General features: G+C 40.7%; 1 protein-coding gene and 1 long non-coding RNA gene across 7 annotated transcripts in view; one reads left to right on the top strand and one right to left on the bottom strand.

The window, feature by feature from the left end:
- The window catches only part of GNB1 (G protein subunit beta 1), a 45,549-nt gene extending 41,081 nt beyond the window's left edge, over positions 1-4,468 (bottom strand). For 2 of the 6 annotated variants that reach the window (XM_080381316.1, XM_080381317.1), the window contains exon 1: positions 4,091-4,466. The gene's annotated coding sequence lies outside the window, so the exon portion shown is untranslated. Of the gene's footprint in view, positions 1-3,339; positions 3,475-4,090 lie in introns of those variants that run through there. The other 4 variants (XM_080381318.1, XM_080381320.1, XM_080381323.1 and 1 more) reach the window with 3 other exon arrangements.
- Positions 4,469-5,428: 960 nt separating this feature from the next.
- On the top strand, positions 5,429-20,745 carry LOC308061406. The gene is made up of 2 exons (XR_013927200.1): positions 5,429-20,352; positions 20,471-20,745. It is a non-coding gene; the product is annotated as an uncharacterized lncRNA (long non-coding RNA).
- Positions 20,746-22,395: the final 1,650 nt, after the last annotated feature.

Genomic DNA, 22,395 nt, shown 5'->3' with positions numbered 1-22,395 from the left:
CATTCAACTTGCTAGCAACACACTAGCACCAAATGCAATTTTTGAAACAATATGGTATGCCATATGGCTAAAACTGGATATTAAAATTGAGAATATCAATTACCAATCCACTAATGCCGAGAGCCAAAATCCATGGACAGTAAGAATTTAATCCAATTCACTGACTACAACATGAGCTGAGCCCGATGTACATAAGACAAATCTATTGCTGGCTTCACAGAAAGCAAGCAACTTTTTTTTTTTTTTAAGCACAATAACTACAAAGCTAGCTAAACCAAACACTTCCTTAACATTCCTAAGTACAGCAATAGGCATCACAAGAATCTGCAGAAGCAAGGCAAGTTTCAGATGAACTGGCATCTTGTTTCACATGGATAGAAACATAAAAACTAAGTAACTAAGAGGAAACAGTTAGAGTTGTTTTCCACATGACCAAATTGAAGCCTGCAAAGCACCAGGAAGTTATTACACACTACAGCCAACGTCTTGCTTAATTTCAGGAAAAGGCATCCTACAAACGCAAAAGATATATATTTCTACTATAATTAAAGGATCCTGAAAGTAATTGCATTAATTGAAGGAATTTCTTTTTCTATTGTTTTAATTGCTCTAGTTTAAATTTTTTTATAGCTGTATAGACTGTTCATTCTTGGATGATACTAATACTACACAAAATTCTATACGCTTCCTAATTAGACAACACTTTATTGGTTATTTACACAAGAAGAATCCTCATTAAGTATAAAAACAACATTCTCAGATTCCATGAGGTATGGAGATGATTTAAAAACTGTTCTGCTAAGATTTACTATGGAATTCTAACTTACATGTTGCCAAAGCTTTCATGGTAGAATGCTTGCTACGTACTGACTTAGCAGCTGGCAAGGACTAAACAAGGATAAATGCAATTTATCTTACCCAATACAGAATCCCACATCACCCTACTCCTTTCTGATCCTGTACTGAAAGGCCCAAGTAGTAGTACCAAAAAACCTGCACAACTAGTTTCAAGCTCAACAGGACATTACAAGTACCATCAAATGGAATTAACAGTTTATTGGACAAGTATTCTTGATTTAAAAATTGATCTTAACATACCAGATAAGTAAAAGGCATTTAGCTAATTTCAGGTTTGTTTGGGGGGTTTTTTCCCCCCCCTTAAAAAAGAACAAACCAACAATGCAAGCCTCAATTGCAAATCAGCTCTTCAGCTTCCTAGCTTCCTTGTGTATGAACTACAGCTGGGCTATTACAATAAACTAACAAACAACTGATTATACATTAAGCCATAGATAACTAGTACTAAAAAGGTTGATATTACCAAAGGTTTGGAGGTCATTTAAATACAGGAGACATAACAAGCATTTATTATTTTTCATGCTGGGAAGTGTATTATTTTAAGCCTGAGTCCAGTATATCAAATATTAACCAAGCTATTTTGTTTGGGCTACCAAAGTTAGGAAGCTTGGCACTATAGTGAAAGATCACAAAAGTTACAATCTGAAAGTCCATTTTCCTTAAAAGATGCTAAAAAGCACACATAAGAGGCTTTAGAAATGTATAATGTCATTTTAAATACATCACAGACACAGACCTGTTTTAATAGCCCCAAAACCTTTCTTATTCTTTCCCATAGGAATTAGTTACCTAGAGTATGACAATAAATCTGGGTCAAAAGCAGTTTTAATGGGCCTTTGCAAATTGTTAGCATTCTGAAGCAGATGGAAGACTCTCTTGTATTAGAGAAAGATAACTGTCTGCACGGGGTCTGATGATTACCTGGCTAGTAGAGAACCAGCAACAGTACACAGCCCCAGCAGAGCCTTTGCGTACCTGTGGTCTAGGTTTAAAATACTGTTTTTCAGCAACAGGCTTAATAAAAGCCAAGAACATTTTGATGGTATTAAGCAGGCACTGCAAGGTAAAAAAGAAAATCATGTCACCCCTTTATCCAGTAAGAGCCTATGTGAACATTTCAATAAAACTATTTACTCCTCCCACCTAGTTCCTATCTGGAGAAGCTCACAAAAATTAAGAAAAAAACCCCACAGATTTCTTGCAGCAATCTTCCAAATGCTCCTCCTACCCCCACCCCCCCAAAAAAAAGAAGAAAGCAAAAAGAACGAGAAAGTAAATCTAAAATACAATTACGAAATAAGATCTAGTTTGGCAAAGCTGTGGTGAGGAGGAGTTGAAAAATGAGAGCTGCCTTGCTGCAAACGCCATCTTGTCGCAGCTATTGGGCCCAGGCACAGAAAGATCCATTCATTCACAGCAAAAAGAAAATCAAACACACACCCTTGGCTAATCTGCAGCCACCAAAACAACTACACTATTATCACCCCTTCTCTTTCTCCTTTCCTAAGGCATGGAAGGAGGAGAAGAAAAAAAAAACCAAAACGAAACAAAACCTTCGATATATATTACATTTAGAGCAAGTTTAGATATTAACATGTTCGTTTCCTCACATGTATTTCACACACACATCAACAGCATTTTGTCTTGATTTACATCCTTGTGTTTAGCGATCAGCTTAAAATATGGGATAAATCTCCCGCGATTAGGTGCGGATGTTTTACAGCAGCAAAACGTTTAATTTTTCAGTCTTAAATCACCTCTCCAAGTTGAGCCAACTATTCTCAAACGCTGTTTCAATAATCACTTAAGGCTTACATTTACAGTCCTTTCCTCCTATTTTCTCCTGTGGAGACAATACATAATAACGTGGCAGCCGGCATCCTAGGAAGAATGCCTTATTTAAAATAACGAGTCCCAAGCAAGACTTTGTTGGAGAATAATGAAATATCACATTCGTTAAAATTTCAGTTCATTTTCAGGAATGATGAATTGATGTCTTACAACAACCTCTATATCATTCTGATTTCCTTCTGGACAAGAATTTTTTTTTAATAGAACGCCTCGTCTCTTTCATATTTACATACAAGACTTTACACCTCTTCATTTCCTATAAAGCTGTAGATTTAAAAACCCTGCTCCTTCAATATCCTTGGTATGGATAAAAAATAAACAAATACTGAAATGCTTTCAGTAAGAAGCGGGGAAGCGAAACGATATCTTTAAGAGCATTTCCGAGGAGCAAACTCCATTTTTCTATTGTAGCAAACACCCTCCATGATCTTCGTTATCGCTGCTACGGGCACACAGAAACATGCAGCACCGTGATACATGGGGGGACGACAAATACACGGTCTAAATCCCCCCGAGGCTCGGCTTTTGAAGGGAAGAAGCCCCTTCCCCAACCCCCCCTCCCGGGCACAGGCAGCCGGGGCCAGCCTGCGCGCCCCCCGCCGGGCCGGGGGCTGCTGGAAGCCGTCTTACCCTGGGCGTCTCACCCCCGTCTCCTCTCAATCAGTTTTCCACCATTACAGCCGGCACCACCATAGCTTTTTCTTGAATCTCTCTCCAAATATCCCCTCTGCCGGCTGGATGGCTCGGGAAACTCGCCTTTTGCGCCTTAACGAGTGCAAAAAAACACCTCAAACCCGTCTAGCAGAGACCACTACGGCGTAATTATAATTAAAAATGGAACCCCGCAAGATCCAAGGTCTCCTCCCTTTTCGCCTTAAAGCCTTCAAGAGAGAATCAGTCCCACCCCCACCTTTCTCTCCTCCTCCTCCAGCTACAAACACACTTCTTTTTTAGGGGAAGCTGGAGCACCGAGGAGGTGGGGAAGCGCGGGGGAGGGGGGCTATTTCCAACCCCGCCATACTAAGAGGTGGACAAACCATCAGCCGCCCTTCCTCCTCTCCGGCGGGGGCCGCGGAGAACGGGTGGGCGAGGCGGCGGGGGCCGGCCCGGGGCCCCGGCGAGGCGAGAGCCGAGGGAGCGGCGGGGGGCGGGGGGCCGGGGGAAAGGAGAAGTGCGGCGGCGGGGGAGAGGAGCGGGGCGCAGCCGCGCAGAGGAGGAAGGAGCCGGCGCTGAGGGGGAGCCAGGGCCGCCGGCGGGAAGATGGCCCCGGGGTGGGGCCGGGGGGCTCGGCGAGGCGGGCGGCGGCGGGAAGGCGACGAGGCTTTTGTGCGCTCCCCCCCCACACCCCCACACCCCGCTTTCGCTCCCCTCAGACGGTTACCTGCCCTTCCGGCCGCTGCTCATTAACCGGGCCGGGACGTCCGTCGCCCGCGGCTCCTGCCCGCGTCCCGCCGGCCTGGGGAGGGGAAGGGGGGCGGAGGAGGAGGAGGGGGCGGAGGAGGAGGGGAGCCGCCCGCGCTCTGCCCGGCTGGGTCCCGGGGAGGCGGCCGCGCCGGCCGGGGGAGTCGAGTCGGAAGGAGAGCGCGGCGGGGGAGGGGGGTGTCGCTGGGTCTCGACTCCTCCTCGCACGCCGGGCGCCCGCTCAGCTCCCCGCAGCCATCGGGAAGCGAGAGCCTGGGCGCGGTTAACCTCCCCCCTCCGCCCCGCCCGTGCTGCCCGGCCGGGAAACCCCGGCTCGGCTCGGCTCCACGCCCCGCCGCCGGCCCCCGGCACCGCCCCGCCCTGCCAGGCGGCGCCGCCGACGGCAAGCGCAGGCCCGGCCTCGCCGGAGGCCTCGGCGCCTCGCCCGAGGCCTCGGCGCCTCGCCCGGAGAAAGGGGGCGGGGGGGGAACCCGCCAGCGCGGCCGGCGGGGCCACGGTGCGCGCTCCCGGGCCCTCGCCGCGCGCGCACGGGGGGCAACGCCCTTCCAGTCAGGCGGGCGGGCGGGAAGCGGGGAGCGCGGCTGCCCGTCCCCCGCCCATGGCGGGCTGGGTCGGCCCCGCTCCCGCCGCTTCCTCCTCCAGCGCGAACAAAGGCCGGGGGAGGAGGCGAGGGGGAGGGGAGGTGGGCTCGCTCCTGCCCCGCCGCGCCCAGGCCGCAAACAAGCGTGTAAGAGCCTGGCCGCGAACAAAAGAAAAACAGGCCCGGAAACAGCCCCACAAACGACGTTATGTACGTAGAGTCGCTCCGAGAGAGCAGGGCCCCGAGGAGAGGCCGGCGCCCCTTCAGCGGCGTAAGGCAGTGCTGAGGTAGGCGCCTCGGGCTGCTGAGCACCAGTGAGGGGCACAGGTCTTCAAATGCCACTTCCAAGAATGCTGGCGAGCAGCAAACACCTTTGTCTCACCATCTTTACCTCAGGAACTCGACAGCGAGCGGCAACTCAGTATCCTCAGAACTTCTTTTTTCTAATGTTGCTTATAAGGGTACTAGCACGGCTAAAGTTTCCAGAGCCTTCTTTTCATATTCTTCTCACAGCTTGAGTGTCCATCGCTGCTCAGGAAGGCACTGCAGGCAAGGGCAAATCAAAGAAAAGATTAGGGAACATAAAACCATGCCATTTCTGTTTTACAGACTGGGCCTCAAGTAAGCCAGGCACGATATATGTTCCAGGATGGAATCAGTTCACACCAGCACTCACACACTAAAACATTGTTACTTAATAACAATACTTAATAACAACACTTAAGTATACATAAAATATTATATCACTTCTTGTTCTACCATTAGGTCTAAATCTGGGAGGGGTGGGGGAGTGTTCCCACATTTGTTTATACTTTTCTAAGAGGTGAAATTACCTTGCTACCCAACTAGGGTTACAATAAAAGGGAAAAAAAAAAAACAAACCACAGCATCATAGCAAATTTTGAATCAAAAAACCTATCCAGAAAGAACATGTAAAAATAAAAAAAACCCTCACAACCAAAAAAAAAGGTTAGGGAGAACAGTAGTTTTGCAAATTCTCCCCTTAGTAGTTGCTAGCTTCTCCAGAATTTAAAACAAACTGTTACTACCGCCATGCTTTCTGGGAAGGTAGGTGTGGTTACCTCTAATTAGTAAGAGAAAGAATAGGTTTGCCAATTAAATTGTAGGAAAGTGGGTTGGCTATTATTCAGGTTGTCTGTTACTAACAGCTATTAGATCCTGGTGTGGTTAAGTCTTTGTTTTATAATAACCAAATGCTTGTTTTTAAATAACCTGTATGCTGTGCTAAAGCTTTAATTCTTTGCCCTGAGATTCACAAGTAACAAAATAAGAAATCTACTGAACTCAGAATAAAGGATTTTTGATATATAGTCCCAAATTGCTTATATTCTGCTCAGTAACCGTGTGGAAATAATTCCTGTTCCACCCCGAAAGAAATACGCATGCATGTGCATTGTGGACAGGAGCTGACCCATTAAAATCTGTGGAGCCACTTGTATGCAGATGAGGATGTATGTTGATGTTCTTGAGGCTGGGGCTGGACATTCATCTAGCATTCCCATCTGCAATATACCAATTAATGTAAGTGCTTAAGAAACACCACAAGTTTATTAGAAATTTGTAAAGTTTTCTAGAGATTTCAGTATCAGTTATACACATTATTGCAATATTTAAGTCAAGAAGTCTCAGGGAGATTTATAGTAGATAAGTTTCACGATTTTGCATATGTGTGTGTGCTAGGGATTGCTTTTATGCATAGCAGACATTAAAATGCCCTTTTGGGGATACACCACCATTTGTGTAGAAAAGAATGGCCTACATCGTGAGGGGAAAAAAAGTATGATACATAAAGGATTAAAAAAAAATGATTTGCTAAGAAAAATTCATAAGTCCTATGAGACTTTGTGGAAAATTTTCAGCTAACACTGGATCATACAGAAGAAATCTGTGTAATGAACAAAAATAATGTTCTGATGTTCATAATAAATAGTAAATCACATTTTGTTTCTTCAAGAGATTAGTGGCATTGAGATTTTGCTACCAGACTAGAAGAATTGTTGTGTGAATTAGCTGTATCATAATAAACTAATGCATGCTTCTTTCCCATTGCACATGCCTTATCATACAAATACTTACTGCTGTTCTTCCTTATAATCCTCTTTCATGCTTTTAGTAATGGGATAATTATAGTACCTAAACATTTTGTCTTGGTTTGGTGGTTTGTTTTTTTTTTTTTTAAATGAAATACATGTTCAGATCTTATCTTCTCCTAGGAATCTCTAATTTTTCTTGCATTCTGATTTTGATGCTTTCTCTCTTCTATGAGAACTGAAGGGAATTTCTCTCCACAGGTCTGTGCTCTGCCATGTCTTTAATTCCATGGAATTTGGGTAAGGAAATCAAACTGGCCGAATGTGTTCAAACATGCTGAATATAACCACATATACACATAACTAATGCGCTCACCACACCCGTTCTTTTGTAAAAATACAAGTGTTACAGTAGTTCCTGTTTCTGATCTAGTGATGTAATTGTATCTTATTTTCCACTGAAAAATTTGATTGATACATAGTTATACTACTAGCATGAAGAGGGATTACAAAGATTGGAAGTGGTTGTTTAACAGAGCAGAGGGTTGGTTTCAGCTGGGGTGGGTGGGGTGGTTTTGTTTTGTAAATCTCAAATGGGCAAATCAGTTTTGCTGCATTTTAAAATCTGCCAAAGGAATCACACATTACTGTGTGCAACACAATGTTTAATTCTGATGCCTTCATATAGTCCTGTACTATATATGCATTATCTTTATTTTTAAAATTTCTTTTTGATTTTTAATCTTTTTTTTTTTGTATGTGCATAAAGATACATACAGAAACTGTCCTAGATTGTAGCATTCAGTGGAGGAGTGTGCAGATCACCAGAAATAAGTGGACTTACTCGATGTATGAGTTTATGATTCTGTACATTACAAAAATATTGGTTGTAACTGAAAATATAACTAAAATATCTGCTAATACCTGAAGTTGTAATATATATAATTAACAAAACCAAATCTTTATTGGTCCCCTTCAAAGTACCTAGTATAGGCGAAACAAATTAAAATATCTGAAATAGACGGGAAATGTAACTCTCACGGTTTCACAAAACAGTGAAACCTCTAAGGTGCAGCTTCCACATATGCTAGGACTAGGTCAACTGAAGCCAAAATAGAAGTTTTTCTTCTGAAGCTTGGTTTAGATATAAAGACAACCTCTCCTGTAATCAGGTTGCTCCATAGTTCTCAGTTGCAAAATTTCTTGTACCTTTTTCTCAATCAGCTGATATTAACCCCTTTATAGAGTGCATACTGAATTAGATGAACCTTTAGGCAGTTTCACTGGTTTGTGTGTTTGTTCAGCTCTTTCAAACATGATGATAAAACTACCCGGACTTTGTCATACCTGGTGTGCTGCTAGAACACCTGTTTTTGCAGGCTGTTCTGCCATTCAAAACCCTCATGTTACAACACAGCTATAGCACACTGGTGGCGAGACTGAAATAACATTGTTTCAAGCCTTTTGTGGAATACAAAGGAATTGGTTGTTAAAATGAAAAAATGGCTGTCTCTGTATTGCTAATGGTGAAGAATTATGCCACACATAGTTTTATACTTTTACCAACTCCTGATTAATAGGGCATCTGCTTAAACAGAGCCAATGATTGCATACATGTGAAAAATTGCTTTGTAGCTCTCAGCCTCCAGGCTCTGCTTTTGCTCTTGCGTGTGTGTGGCTGCCATCAACAGGTAAAAATGAAGGCTACTGAGAGGCTTTAGAATATTTGTGAAATACAGACTTAGGAATCTTAAGAACAAAAAATGCCATTTTTTTTCCCTCATCTGCAAAGGTCTTGCACTGTGTGAGAGAGGGGGAGTACTTCCAGGGAGTGGGAGTACTGGAATGTTTCCTACATCCTGGTCTTACAGCCACGTGTGGCCTATTCAAACATCCCCGCCTATTCAAAGGCAATAACCCTCAGTCGAACAAGTGGACTAGACAGGTTAGGTTAATGAACTGCTTCAGGAATCCCAACTACATTTTCTGTCAGATACATGGCTGTATCTTTAACCGTAAGCCAATTAAAAATGCAGACCTGGAGGGTGCAGTTGAATTTTTGAGTCTAGTAGCTAATATGACAAGTAGCCATGCCATGTGATATTCCTTGAAAGCTGTGGAAACTTCACCTTAAGATTAGTTTGTTTGTTTTTTCCCTTTGCTAATCCACTTGTAAGGCAATTTGCCTCTCAAAGCCTTATTGCATTGTTTAGAAACAGTGACATTCACTCATTTAATGATGCTGTAATGCATACTGCAGTAATTCTGGAGGCATTCATATCAGGTCTTTGTAAGCATAATGGTTAAAAATGCAACAGCTGCTTTTCTTAGGCTGCAGGAGCAGGAAGTCTTGTTCAAAAGCAACAAGACATAAGGACAGATACTGCATTGTCCTGAGAGGAGGTGTTCTTTTTCAACAAGAGCAGCAAGGATGTAACTAGGTCCCCAATGTATTAATGAGTACGGGTTTTATTTGCAAGTGAAATTGCCATTGCATGTTGTTTAGAAATATGCTATATTCATGTTTCATGGAATGTTTTGTCAGGATTTTTGTAATTTCTTAGAAAGTAATTAATTTTTGCATACAAAAATAGCATTTCTATAATCAAAATTTACATACTGTTATTTGAGTAAATATACTGCGTGATTCTTATAACAATTGAAGATGCTCCTTTAAAGGGTAACTACCACCACACAGCTATGTTATGCTTTCTAAAGGAAGGGTGGAAAATCAGCACTTCTCAAAATTGCATAGCTCCTCACATGGTATAAAAATACTACAGAATTAATAAACAGTTATGTTTTGCCTACATATCTGTGACTTCTCAGGTGAGCATTTCTGATGGACTTACCCAAAACAGTAAGTTAAAGCACCACCTCATATTCCAGAATCACACCAGCACTATTTCCCATTCCAGAATATTTTGTCTGCCTTTGTATCCTTTGGTTGTTATAGTGTGCATTCCATTAAAACTGCAGAGATTCATAGAGATGTTCATGTGGTTCTGACCTTTAGTTCTTGCTCCATTTGGTCCCAAACGCAATGCAGAGCCCTTGTTCCTCCTGCCTTTCCACCCAAATTAAATGAAGCTTATACAATGTTTCAATTTCAGCTATGCTTCAGTCCCAAGTCTATTTAGAGGATCAGGTTTTTTTTGTTGTGGGTTAGGTTTTGGGTTTTTTCTTAAAAAACAACCCTGATTCAGAACTGTTCCAACCTGCTGTTATTTGCCAGTTCTTCAACAATTGAAAGAAAATCATGGCTGCTGCTTTCTGAGAAAGGACCCAGGTAGCAAAGTATCAAGAACGTTCATTAGAGAAAATAAATAAGTAAAAGCATACTGAATAGAAATACTCAGTGAGGCCAAGCAGAGCAAAAAGGAGGGGTAACTCAGTTTCCTTAGTTACATTCTACATTCTTACAGTTTCTTTCAGTTTGCCTATTACAATGGAACAAAAGAGTTATTTTAAATAAATTCTGATAACTAAAGTATAAAATTAGAGAAACTGTTTTAGTCTGAAGAGAATATAATTGACAAGATTTTGAGGTAGAAGGAGCTAGTTTTGAGAGTCTTCATTTAATTTAGGACAAAAAGGCAGGAATATCCATATACCTGAGTTTTCTGACTAATACAGTCTTGGAAGATGATACTGAACTTCTTATGGTATGGATTAGAGTGGCTTATCTCTGAAATGGATCAAGAACAGTCGATTCAGAATTGCTGAGAGACTTTGCAAGTTGTTTCAAAATCCTTTGAAAAAAATTCCATTGTTGTGTGTAAGCAAAGTAGAAGAGAGTTGTGAAGGCCCACAGCTTTCCTATAGATTTCATTCTGTTGCATTGATGTACGTATATGTTACTGTGAGTGTCATAAGCATATCTGTTACATAACTGTCTTTGAATATCTCATTCTTGACGGAGGCAGAATAAACTACATGGGAACAGTATACACTGGTCTACATATGTCCTAAAGGGCATTATATGTAGTCTTGTTTTCTCATAAAGTCTGGCTGAGGTAGTTTTATTTCCAGGGGAAAATCTCATTCCTATTGCCTTGTGCTCCATTTTTAAATCAATGCTCATAAGCATCTCTGACTTAATCATAAAAACAATCATAAAAATTTGTTGCCTAGATCCTGAGTGTGATTGTTATGTTTAGCATACCTTGAAGCACTTGCCAAAGCCAAAAAAATATCACTACTGTCGTCTTAGACATAGGAAATTGATGCATAATGATGTGAAATTACTTAGCCACTACCACCGAGCAGTTTATGGAAAGAAGCAAGATGAAGTGTTAGGGTTGCTTGAACCTGGACCTAATATTCCTTGCAGTCGGTGCCATAATTTTATACTGTGATACAATCATATAGTGCAATACGAATATGTAATTTTGTAATCTATATGGTCATCTGCCAACCTTGAAGTATATGGATGTCTTAACATTGGTCCAAGCCTGTTTGTACACTTAAGAACCACTTTATCTGTTTTTTTTCCTTCTATTTATAGAAACCCATATTGAGAGAGCCAGAAAAATAGGGTTTTGGTGCTCTTTTCGTACAATCAGAATTGTGTCCGAGCTCTTTTCCATGTGCTGGGGATTGTACAAGGTTTTGTTCTGGTTTTGCTTCATATTCAGGTGTGTATTACTAGTTTGCTTTTTTCACTGTACCTTTAAACTTGGCAAGCTGTAGCTTGGCTTTTTAAATTCCTTTGGTACTCCTGACAAAGAGGCTGCCCTACCTGGGCCAATGGTTATTTTTTCAACACGATCAAGTCCCTTAGTGAAATGGAACAAGCATAGCTGGCTTTGCAGTGGCTTGAATCACAGAAAACATTGCTAGAAACAAGGGATAATATAAAATAAGGTATGAACATCTTTTTCAAAATCTCATATCCTGTATGGAGTGTAGGTCATTCAGAGCTGGGGTAGAAATGAAGGAGTAAGTGCACAAATATTTAGAAGCAAGTAAATGGAAATATGTTTTCCTGTATGGACACCCATCCTGCAGCTATAATAGCAACAAAGGGCATTGTTCCAATAATCTTAGAAATCAGATTCTATGGGGGTGTGTGTGGGTGTGTGTGTGTACACATATACACACATCCAGCTACACACTTCTATATCTTCCTTGAAGTAATCAATCTTTTAAGTAACATTTCCATTGCATGAATACTGCTTAAGCAGTTTGAGGAAAAGCTTAAAGCCAAATATTTCCCATTTAAACGGACTTTCCTCAAGGGGATCATTGTCTTATTGGGCAACTAACAGATAAACAACTAGTACCTTGGAGATGCTGAGAATTTAGAATCCACATTGAGAATTCAGCCTAGCTACTTGACTTTCCATGATGTCAGACTCATCAGACCTGCAGTATATTTTGCCTGCGAGAAGTACCTCCAAATACAAGAAAGAATTTGCTTACCTAGCTATGTGTCAGATTCCCACAGAACATTCTTCCATTCTTGACAAAGCAGTTTTGGAAAGTGGGCACAGGTGTGTGTCCTAATGAAGCTCCTACCAAACATTGGTGTTACTGATGAGAGCACTGTTCTTTCAAAGAGCCTTACCTTATTTTATTGCTGCAGTTGAAGGAGAGCTTTGATTCCACAATCCAGAAGACAAAAACTGCATTCATAAAGCAAAAATATTTGGAGTCAGGGGACTTTTACTACTGTCCTTGGAGAATGTATGTTTAGTCAAACAAAGCCTGTTTGTGATACAGGAAAGGGATAAGGCATGCTTAGAATGTTAAATAGTCATTAATTTCATCAGAATATATAATATAATGAGTGGATTAAATAATGGTTATATCCTGTACTTCAAAAGTATCTATTTATTTGGGACAGTGTACTGGGACTGAGCAAAATACAATGATGAAAGACAGTCTGAAAAACGGGTAGACTTCTGTCATCCATATTAAGAAAATCGGCAGCTGAATTCAGCCCAATCACTCTGTTCCTGCAGTGGAAGAGAACTCAAAAGAACAAAAAAATGCATGCTAATCTTATTATCTCAGAAGCAGCTCCAGAAAAATCAGTGTGAATGTTATATAAGGTGTGTAGGGGTTATTCATAGACTGTATGACAATGGAGGCTGTTGCTTAAGCAGCCCTAAGAGCTTTCCAGACTGAAGATACAAAATGGTTAAATGACATGACTGGGCACGAAGTTGTGAGAGAAGCAGTGAGAGTCACTGGTCGTCAGGTCCCGAGTTGTGTGCGTTTGGTTATGTGTACTCCCTGCTGTGCTGGTCTTGGACAGGAAAGCACTGTGCAGAAAACCTAGAAGAGAAAATTGGTTCTAATGGTACATTAAACCACAACCTGAGCAGGCCAAACAATACAGTGATTCCGAGAAAGACCTGCATATTGCTTTTCCTTATTCACCAGAGCAGAAGGAATTAGTATGAGAAATTAATGAAGATCATGCGAGGAGCAGAAGGGATGAAATTTCTTTACAGAATTGAGTTGCAAAAACCCAAGCAGAATCAAAGTGGGAGTATTCAGGACCCCTGTCTACCTTGCTGTTCAGTTGCTAAGGATGAAAGAACTTGCACAGGTCTACACTTCTCATTCAAAGGACATGAATTTTCAAATATACAAGATGATGGGGTGAGTCTTCTAATTTACAGAAAGAAAACTTGCAAGCTCCGGGTTTCTGTTACAGTAAACATCCCAAATCTCAAACCACTTGTCAGCAAAAATACCAATTCTGCAAAACCTTTTCTTGTGAGCACCTGTTAGAAAAAAATGTGCTTACAAAATTCACGTTTCCAAGCAACAAAACAAAACATACATGAAGTGAAACAGCTCTTAAGCCACTACCCAAGGGAACTGATAGAGACAGTCACCTATAGTACTAGATTTTCAGAGGCTGAGCAGTACGATTCCAAGAGTTCTGAGATTTATGTTACATGAACACATGATATGCAGTTTTACCCCCTCGTAACAGCCAGAATTTCATTGTGCATGCTTGAATGCTTAAGTTGGTTATAAAAAAAAAAAGAAAGAAAAAACATGAGCAAATACTGTCATGAACAGAGAGGTAAGCATACACTCCAGCCTTACTTCCAATGAGCTGGGCAGCTTCAATTACTCAGCACTGGATAAAGAGGAACATACATAGTTTCTTACATCTTTATTTAAAAGATTTATAAAGCCATAATGTAACTTTTTCATTTCATTCCATCTTTTCCCCCAATATCCACAGATTGGCTTGATACAAAACTCTGTGTTGAAATTATTTTGTTTTTTTAGGTGCTGGCTTGTATTTCTTAGGGAAATAACTCCCATGGGCAACACTGAAAATAAGATGTGGGCTGTACAGGTTTTTTATATGAAGTAAAGACTTTTCAGTCCTGTGTGTTTCAAATACCGTATCTTAGCATCTCCTTGGTGCTAACTATTGTTTATGAATGTTGTCATTTACTTTAAAGGAAATCTAACTTCTGTTTTCTTCTTATCCATGCTTCCACTATCTATATAACTCTTCAGCTCCCTCCAGGGGTGTCAATACATGGTTTGCTGTCTTGGTTATCTCTTTTAAAGAAAAATCCACTTGCAGTTTATCCTGCCTGCATAACAGTCTTGTTGCTAGTTGCCCCATATAGCACAAAACAAATGGGTTATGGCTTCTTCAAGAAGATGGGCTTGAAATTCCAGAGTGGGACTCTAATCTTTTCAGATTTATTCTTGGCTTGGCTGTGGAGGCTGATTTTGAATGAATTATTTAGCTCCTTTCCTTTATATGTACCAATGGGGAATGGACATAGCAATGCACAATAGTAGTATTGCAAGACTTCCAGTAATGCTTTCAAAGTACTTTAAGATTCTTGGATTGGAAAAAAATGAAGAAATTGTAACTATTGTTGCTGCTGTTACTGAATTCAGTGTTTCTCAGCTCTGGAAATAGGATTCAAAAATTCATTGGCAGGGATACGGGATGAGAAAAGTTACAATCCTTCTCCTGTATTTTGCAGTATTTGCATGTGGAAATATCTGTGTGTGTTTGAGCCAGTAGGAAGTTTCTCTCTTGGGAAGAATTAACGCTTTAGTAAATAAACAGCAAGCAAAACTGAGTTTTTATACAAAGACAATTACACGTAATGGAAAAAAAATAAGCCCCTCTACATGTATATTTTTGCTTAGTCAAGCCAAAATATTTATTGAAAAAATAATTTTGATGGGAAATATTTTGATAAACCTTAAAACACAAACAGATTTGGACTAAGTCGTTCTAAAGGGTCAAGGAACACATTCAAAAAATAGATAATCAAAGTAACATAAGCTACCCATTTTCCTCAATGGTAACAGGTCTCCATGAACACACACAAAACTAGGAAGAAAACCCACAAAAACCCCGGTATTCTCCAAAAGCCTTTAACTTTTAATTAACTGAACAAACTATTTTCAGAACTGATAATAAACTATTCATAGGTGATTATTGCATTATGAGTTTTGATACTTCATTAAAGAAATTTTTACTTGAGAACTGTAACAGCTGGAAACTAGGTTTTAAATTATAATGTGAGCAACATGCTGGCAAATTTCTTACCTACAAAAGCTCAGTAACAGAGCTGCAACATTGCCCATGTGTGTTTAGGCTGAGTTATGCTGTTATATTACTGATGTGTATTATGCTAATCCAATAAAACATAAAGACCATTGTATCTTTTCTGACTTCTACCACACTGGTACCAGTAGAGATTTGCATTGGTAATATAACAGCAGCAGAACAATCTAGAGAATTGTTGATGCGTCCTATTTTGAGGTTATGGATCTTAGCCTGCAAGTAAGTAAAATTACCCACTAACTCCAGTGACTCCTGAAAGCTTTAGAACATCCTAGAAAAGATTCAACATTATGAAGGAAGACATATCAATATGCTACTCACCACTTAAATATGAAAAACCTTTATGACAGTTTCAAATATGTGAGCTTACTGCAGTATTTTGAACATCTTAGATTACTGGATAGTACTTTAAAGAATAGTTTTGTTTCCTTCAAATAGAATATTTCCAAAAAGTAATCAAATAGTTTCATTTCTCCATGTTCCTACCTTTTTTTAAATTTTTTCAGTCCTATGGATTGTAGGCTGCCATCATAACGTACCTACAGATAATTTAGCTTGCAATGGCTTTAAAAAGAATATGTTAGAGGAGAAACAGACCTTGAAAAACAAGTCTTATTAGTAACACCTTTATAGTATTAGAAATGCAAGAAGTGAACGTACTTTTAAATGTAAGCTTCTGTTTTGAGTTTCCTTTAGTTTTATGATCAGATTAGTCAATTTTTGCATCTCCCCATAGTTCTGTATTGGGGTTTAAATCCTCACAACTGATGTAATACAAGTAAAGATGAATGACATTTTCAGTACTTCTAATAAAACCTCTTTCCACTGCCAAAATTAACATTGGCGTCAAAGAGAAAAGCACTACTATGTGGTTTACTAATATGCACTAGTCAGCAGATAGGAGTCTAGGTACAGCATCACCCTTCAGCATTTCTTATTGACAGTACTCCTGTTTATTGATCTCTTACTCTAAGCACCCGAATGTAACCAAAACTCAGTGGTTCTTTTTGTATTCTTTTTTCTTGTATGAACAAGCGGGTGACATGGTATGGATTTTAAACACTCACTGCTTCCCAAAGCAAGCAATTGCATTTGGCACTGAGGTGACCCCCCTTTTTATGCTTTCACGTTTTGACTTTCTGCCAGCCTTGGGGTAGGCTGCCTGTTAGTAACACGTGTCTCATAAGAAAGCTGTCAATTATTATTCAAAAGCAGTGCTCTGCTCTGTCTATGGATTGCATTAGTTTATTTTCAACAATGTGCTTGCTCAGCCTGTGCTACAGCTAAAACCAGATCTCTGTACTTATTTCTGCCACCATACGTATAGCCATCAGAGAAGCGAGAAGAGATCTTGGGAACACAAAGATTCAGTCCAGGGGAACTGAAAGAGCTATAGCTCTCCGCCTGTCCTCTTCCTAGTACAACTACTCAAAATAGCCTGCATTGTGGATCACAAGAGTGATTAGCTGTGCAGGCCTCTCTCTCCCTGTTGTATTGCAGCTGTACGGGTGCCTATTCTAGCTACGCTGGTGAAAGGTACTGAAGCAGGTGCTGCTACTGTTCTTTTCCCTAGTATAGCATGTTCTGTTCTGGAGATAGGTTGGTGATGGAATAAACTATGCTTGGTAGAGCTTAGTCATACGTGCTCTGCAAATACAGCATGCTGGTTTTGTTATACCAAGAGAGCATTCTTGCAGGGAATGGATACGCCATACACTAAAGCATTAGTAGCATAGCCACACATCCCAGAGATAGCTCAACAGGCAAATATCAGAACTGAAAGCATCATAAGCTATGTCAGTGTATTGCCACACCTCAATTTAGCCCTGGTGTACAGTGCTTCGCTACCCTGGCTGTATTGGTTCTGTGATCCTAGCAAGGATCTTTGCATGTATACATATATACCACAGAGTAGTGCCAGTTTCTACAGACCTAGCTCAGAGGTCTTTAACATTGTGTCACTCTTAAAACATCGTCATTTTCCTAGCATATTTAACATGCAAACTACATTATAACTAGGCTCTGGAAGTGCTGGTTTTTTGACGTATTTCAGCTTGAGGCTCAAACTGGACAAGTGGGCAGACTGGCCCTCAGCCTGGAGCCTAGCAAATTGTTTTTAAGGGACACTGAAGCCTAGACAAAAATCTAGGAAGTTAAATTAGCCTATTAAAATTAGTGATAGCTTAGGTGTTGACTTGCTCCAGACTTGGTTTTCCACAGTCTTTCTTACTCTGAAATTGTTGCAAATTTACACTATGGCTAAATTTCTCACTGTCATCAATAAGGGTCTTGCCTAATTTGCTGTGGAAATGGGATTGCATGTCAGTAAGAGATACCTTTATCACCCATTTTGATCACATTTGCTTTAGGGACTAGGTGCAGCTTTGTGTGCAGTTACAAAATGCAGCTCAACAGTTCAGGATATTTTAGGGATTAAGTCTCATCATTAAGAACCACTGTCTTCTGTGCTGCCTGTCTTGAACACTTCAGCTGAAGGAATTGGTTATCAACACAAACTGCTCTACAGTCTTAAAGGTTTTCACTCTGTGCAGGCAAGGCTTAAATATGTTCCCTGCTATTCTGCATATAAAGAGGTGGAGGAAGGAAATCTGGAGAGGAAGCTGAACTTCCTGTGCCAGAGATTTCATACTGGAACCTTCCCTGAATTCAAGACAATGTAGCAACAGTTTAAGATATGAATCACTAGAACTGCAGACATACACAGGATTTGAAGAAAGACCCTTCTGCATGCAGACCTGTGATTTAGGGACTCGTGTTTCTGGAAATTCATAAAGAACAAGCTGGCTAATTTTTAGACCTAGCAGTTGCCTCTTTCACCCCCCACCCCATCTCCAAGCTGATAATAAACTCCCTCTTTTTTTTGGTTTCATTTCTCCGAATGTTGTTTCGGAGTTGTGAAGCAGCCAGTTTGGGCATCTGGGTTAACCACGGGTAAGTGACTGCACAAAGTGACACACAAAAGAAACACACACCGAATGGCCATCTAAAAGGACAAGGTCTAAGCAGGCAAACGGGAGGTGAGAAGGAAGAAGGGCTGTATCTAATGGAACTATCAATTGATTAGACACACACAAACACTTGCAGTTTTATGATTTACAATTACAAACGGATTAAGAAGTCGCCAAACTAATCCCACAGATGCTCAAATTACCCTTATTCTGATTCTTTTTCCATTGTTTAATTATGTTAGCGTGTGTTACCTAGCATCTTGCACATCAATTAAAGGATTAAATCTTAGAGATTTGGGGGTATAAGTTTTGTACCTAAAATAGTGGGATGTGTTAGCAAATAAAGAGGTAGGAATTGATCTTTCTTTATTATTATTCTTATAGCATAGTACTGAGCAGAGGATTTACAGTATCACTAGCTACAATTCACATCAGAAAACAAAGACAATTATTTTTTGTCAATAACTGATCATTTTGATTGAAACATGTAGCAGCAAGGGCATGCTATGATGAAATACTTTTTTTTGTTGGTGACAATGAGATAAACTAGATAAAGCAAAGGAAATATCTCTTCCTTTTCTGGCCTGGAAGACCATTATTCCTTATGTTCTTTTTTTAATCCAGGCAGTTTCCTGTATTTCTAAAGCATGATCTCCCACAGGAGGGGTCTTTATATAGCATCTTCTACCCAAAAGCACCATGCAAAGCAGTAGGAAGATTGCATTTCTTTTTCCTGCTTTCAAGCAGTTTATCCATTTCTGATTAAGCAGTTCATGCAGATGCATCTCCTCTCTCTCCTCTGCTCTTTGTCTGATTTCATCTTGCCAATTTTCTTACCGTTGGGACACAAATCAGCAGCATACTGAGCTGACCGCTGTAATCACAAGCTTGTGTTGAACTCTCACTGTATGAGATGATGCAATGTCAGTCTGAGTAGTGCAATAAAAACCATTGCATAGGTAGCATCAGCAAAGCTTACAGCCTGCCAGCACAGTATGAGGAGGTAAACAGAGTGATCAGGTATCCGGCTTACATGATATTTCCCATGGTCTGCTTTATGCAACTGTTTATTCTAGGCTCACATTCAGTAGAAATACACTAAATATCACACTTAAATTCAGGTGAAATTCATTAATGATTTAGACAAGCTGGACAAAGGATGAGATAAAATATTTTGATGATTAAGGAATTGAAGTATCTGACATAAAGAGAGGATGAGCAAGCTGGGATTCTATGGCCTCAAGGAGAGATGGTTGAGGAGGGATCTTATCAATGCATAGAAATACCTGATGGAAGGGCATAAAGATGACAGAGACAGACTTTTCTCAATGGGCACCAGCTGACAGGGTGAGAAGCAGTGGGTACAACCTGAAATGCAGGAAACTCCACTTCAACATTCAAAAAATTAATTCTACTCTAAGGGTGGTCAGACATTAGAGCAGGCTGCCTAGAGAGGCAGTGGCACCTCCACGCTTGGAGAGTTCAAAGCCAGGGTGGACAGGGCCGTGAGCAAGAGGGTGGTGTCCGAAGGTCCCTTCCAGCCTCTGTGGCTCTATAATTGTTCACCAATGGAAAATGCAGGGGAAGACGTTGGAAGTGATATGTTGTATAGATGCCCAGGATATCCGTGGTAGAGCTGGAGCCTGTCACGCTCCAGGATGTCTCTTGATTGAAAGATAACCCTACCCATTATCAAAGAATTTTTCTGTAGTATTAAAGTGAAACATAACGGAACTTTTTTTTTACTTCCCACATGGCCCAAGTCAGTTGAATTCCAGTGTTTTACAGCAGATATGGGGGGCGTTCTATCAAGATGGAAAAATAAAGAAGTCTATATATGCAATTTTAAAGTAAGAAAGAAAATCGTGTAACAGTTTTTCCTCCAAATAATCTCACAAAATTTAATTGACTTCATAGGTGTTGACTTCCAGCACCGTGTATGAAAAATGGACATTCACATAGGCCACTTAGGCTCCTTGTGCCATCTTGTGGAAGAAGGCAATCTAGCTAGCGTGACAGATGTGAAGACAAGTTCTCCAAACACACGTGGTTTGTTTATTTTTATGGCCTTCTGGTTAGCTAGCTAATCACAATTAAATTGCCTTTAAAAAGAGCTGAAGTGACCCTATGTGCAGTGCAGAACAGCTTCTTTCTATCTTCTTCACAGAAGACTGGTGTGTCTCTGACAACTGCCTTTTGACAAGGGATGCAGCCACTTGGCAAACGTTGTTTGGGGGTAAAAAGGCTGGCATGTCTTGCCCCACGGAGCTGAACAAAGCTGCTTGCCTAGTCTGATCTGGAAAGTGTGGAGAGGATGGAAGGCAGACTACAGAGACTTCTGAACTAGACCAAAAGACTATAGATTACAGATCAAAGACTGAGTCTCAGCAAGAGAGAAATCAAAGTTATAAAAATTAAATGCTTGTACAAACTGACAAAGAAGTAGCATTCTTTTTCATGTTTACATCCAAGGTGCTGTCTCTCAGGACATTTGATCCCCAACAGGTCAGCAATCTGGCAAGATAAACTACTGTCACAAGATGCCTACCATCATCTCGTTAGGCAATCTTGCACTGATCCTGGGCCCATCACGGAAATTTCTCTCTCCTCAGCTTCTTCCTCCAGTTAGGAATGTTGTAATGATGACTGGATTAGGCACCTGAAGACCAGAGGCTGTTTCTAAATTTCACACTGCTCATTTTCCCCTAGTTCCTTCTCTAGATTCCACCCCCCTCCAGAGGGGGAGGGAGCAGGGAATTTTTTTTTCCTGAGCTTCATGTCCCACACAAAGTTCATCATGCTCTGACGGTGTTATCTGTATTTCATTATGACAGTGCAGCCCACGCTCAATGTATTCATCCTCAAAATTCTTTGCAAGATAAGATAGTGCTGCAGCCTCTGTTTTACAGGCCCATGTCATATGGGAAGCCTGTGGCAGAACCAGTAGCTGAGCTGGGTTTCCCAGGCCAATACTTTGACCTTGGGACTATGCTTCCTTACTTGTGAGAAGGAAGTAGCTTATGCTGTAAACTGTTAGCATGGAAAGAGAAAAAACAATGCACACAGAGTTCAACATCAGGCGCTTCTTTGTTTGCTTCCTTTTTGAACTATTTGGGAAAACAGGGTAAAAAAGTGAGTAAAAATTAAGCGGTTCAATGAAGATTCAGGCATTTCTACATTTGAGATAGAAATTTATTTTCTCCTTTCTCCAGGTGTCCAGAGCAAGCTTTATTATTCTAAGAAGATGTGAAATATCTTTTAAAGTATGCATTCTTTTCCACAGCCCCCTTCTTCCCCCCAGTAAGATAAAAAGAGCTCTGGTATTTTATATTCTGCATTTCAACTGACCAGAACAGAATGTTTCCCCAGTAATGTGGTTTTGCACCTAAGCTTTTTTGTGCATTGGATTTAACCTTAGGATGTAATATTTCATAAAACATTTATGGTCTCCATTTTTGTAAAGCACAATTCCCCTATGATACTTTGTTTTCATAGTCTGCTCTGAATACAATTCAAAGGCTTTTCTCATGGTTTGCATTTCAGTTGTGGGTAGAGGAAAGAACCTCTGCTACTTGCAGCAAAATTAATAGATATCTCCCTAAGCAAAAATAGTTCCAACAGGTAAAGATGATTAGAATCAGAGCCAGGAGACAGGTGAGAGCAACAATAGGGAAAGTGATTCTGTGAGAGCTATTTTATTCTGTAAGCAAGCAGATTTTGTACGTCTCCAAGTGTCCCACTCGTCAGTACTGGCAATAGCAGTGAATCTTTTCCCTCAAAACCTGCACCTGATAAAGTTGAAATGCAGTTAGAAAAGAAACCAACCAAACCTTCTAAACTTTGCAAGGGGGAGGGGGGCGGGGCAGCAAGGCAGACAAAGGCAACTGCAAGGCAGAAGAAGAAATGTTTTTTCTCTGACTCTTACTATATCTAGACCCTATTGATGCTTCACTTTGGATGCTGCAGGTTTACCACTTAATACCCTCCGAAGATGATAATGCATCGATTATAAAAGCCATTATAGATGTACCACTTATATTGTTAATGAGCTTGGCTATAAAGGGATTTGCAACCTGAATTGCATGACAGAGC

The sequence above is a fragment of the Falco punctatus genome (assembly GCF_963210335.1).
Source record: "Falco punctatus genome assembly, chromosome: 3".
NCBI lineage: Eukaryota > Metazoa > Chordata > Aves > Falconiformes > Falconidae > Falco > Falco punctatus.
This window is presented reverse-complemented; position numbering and strand designations above follow the sequence as displayed.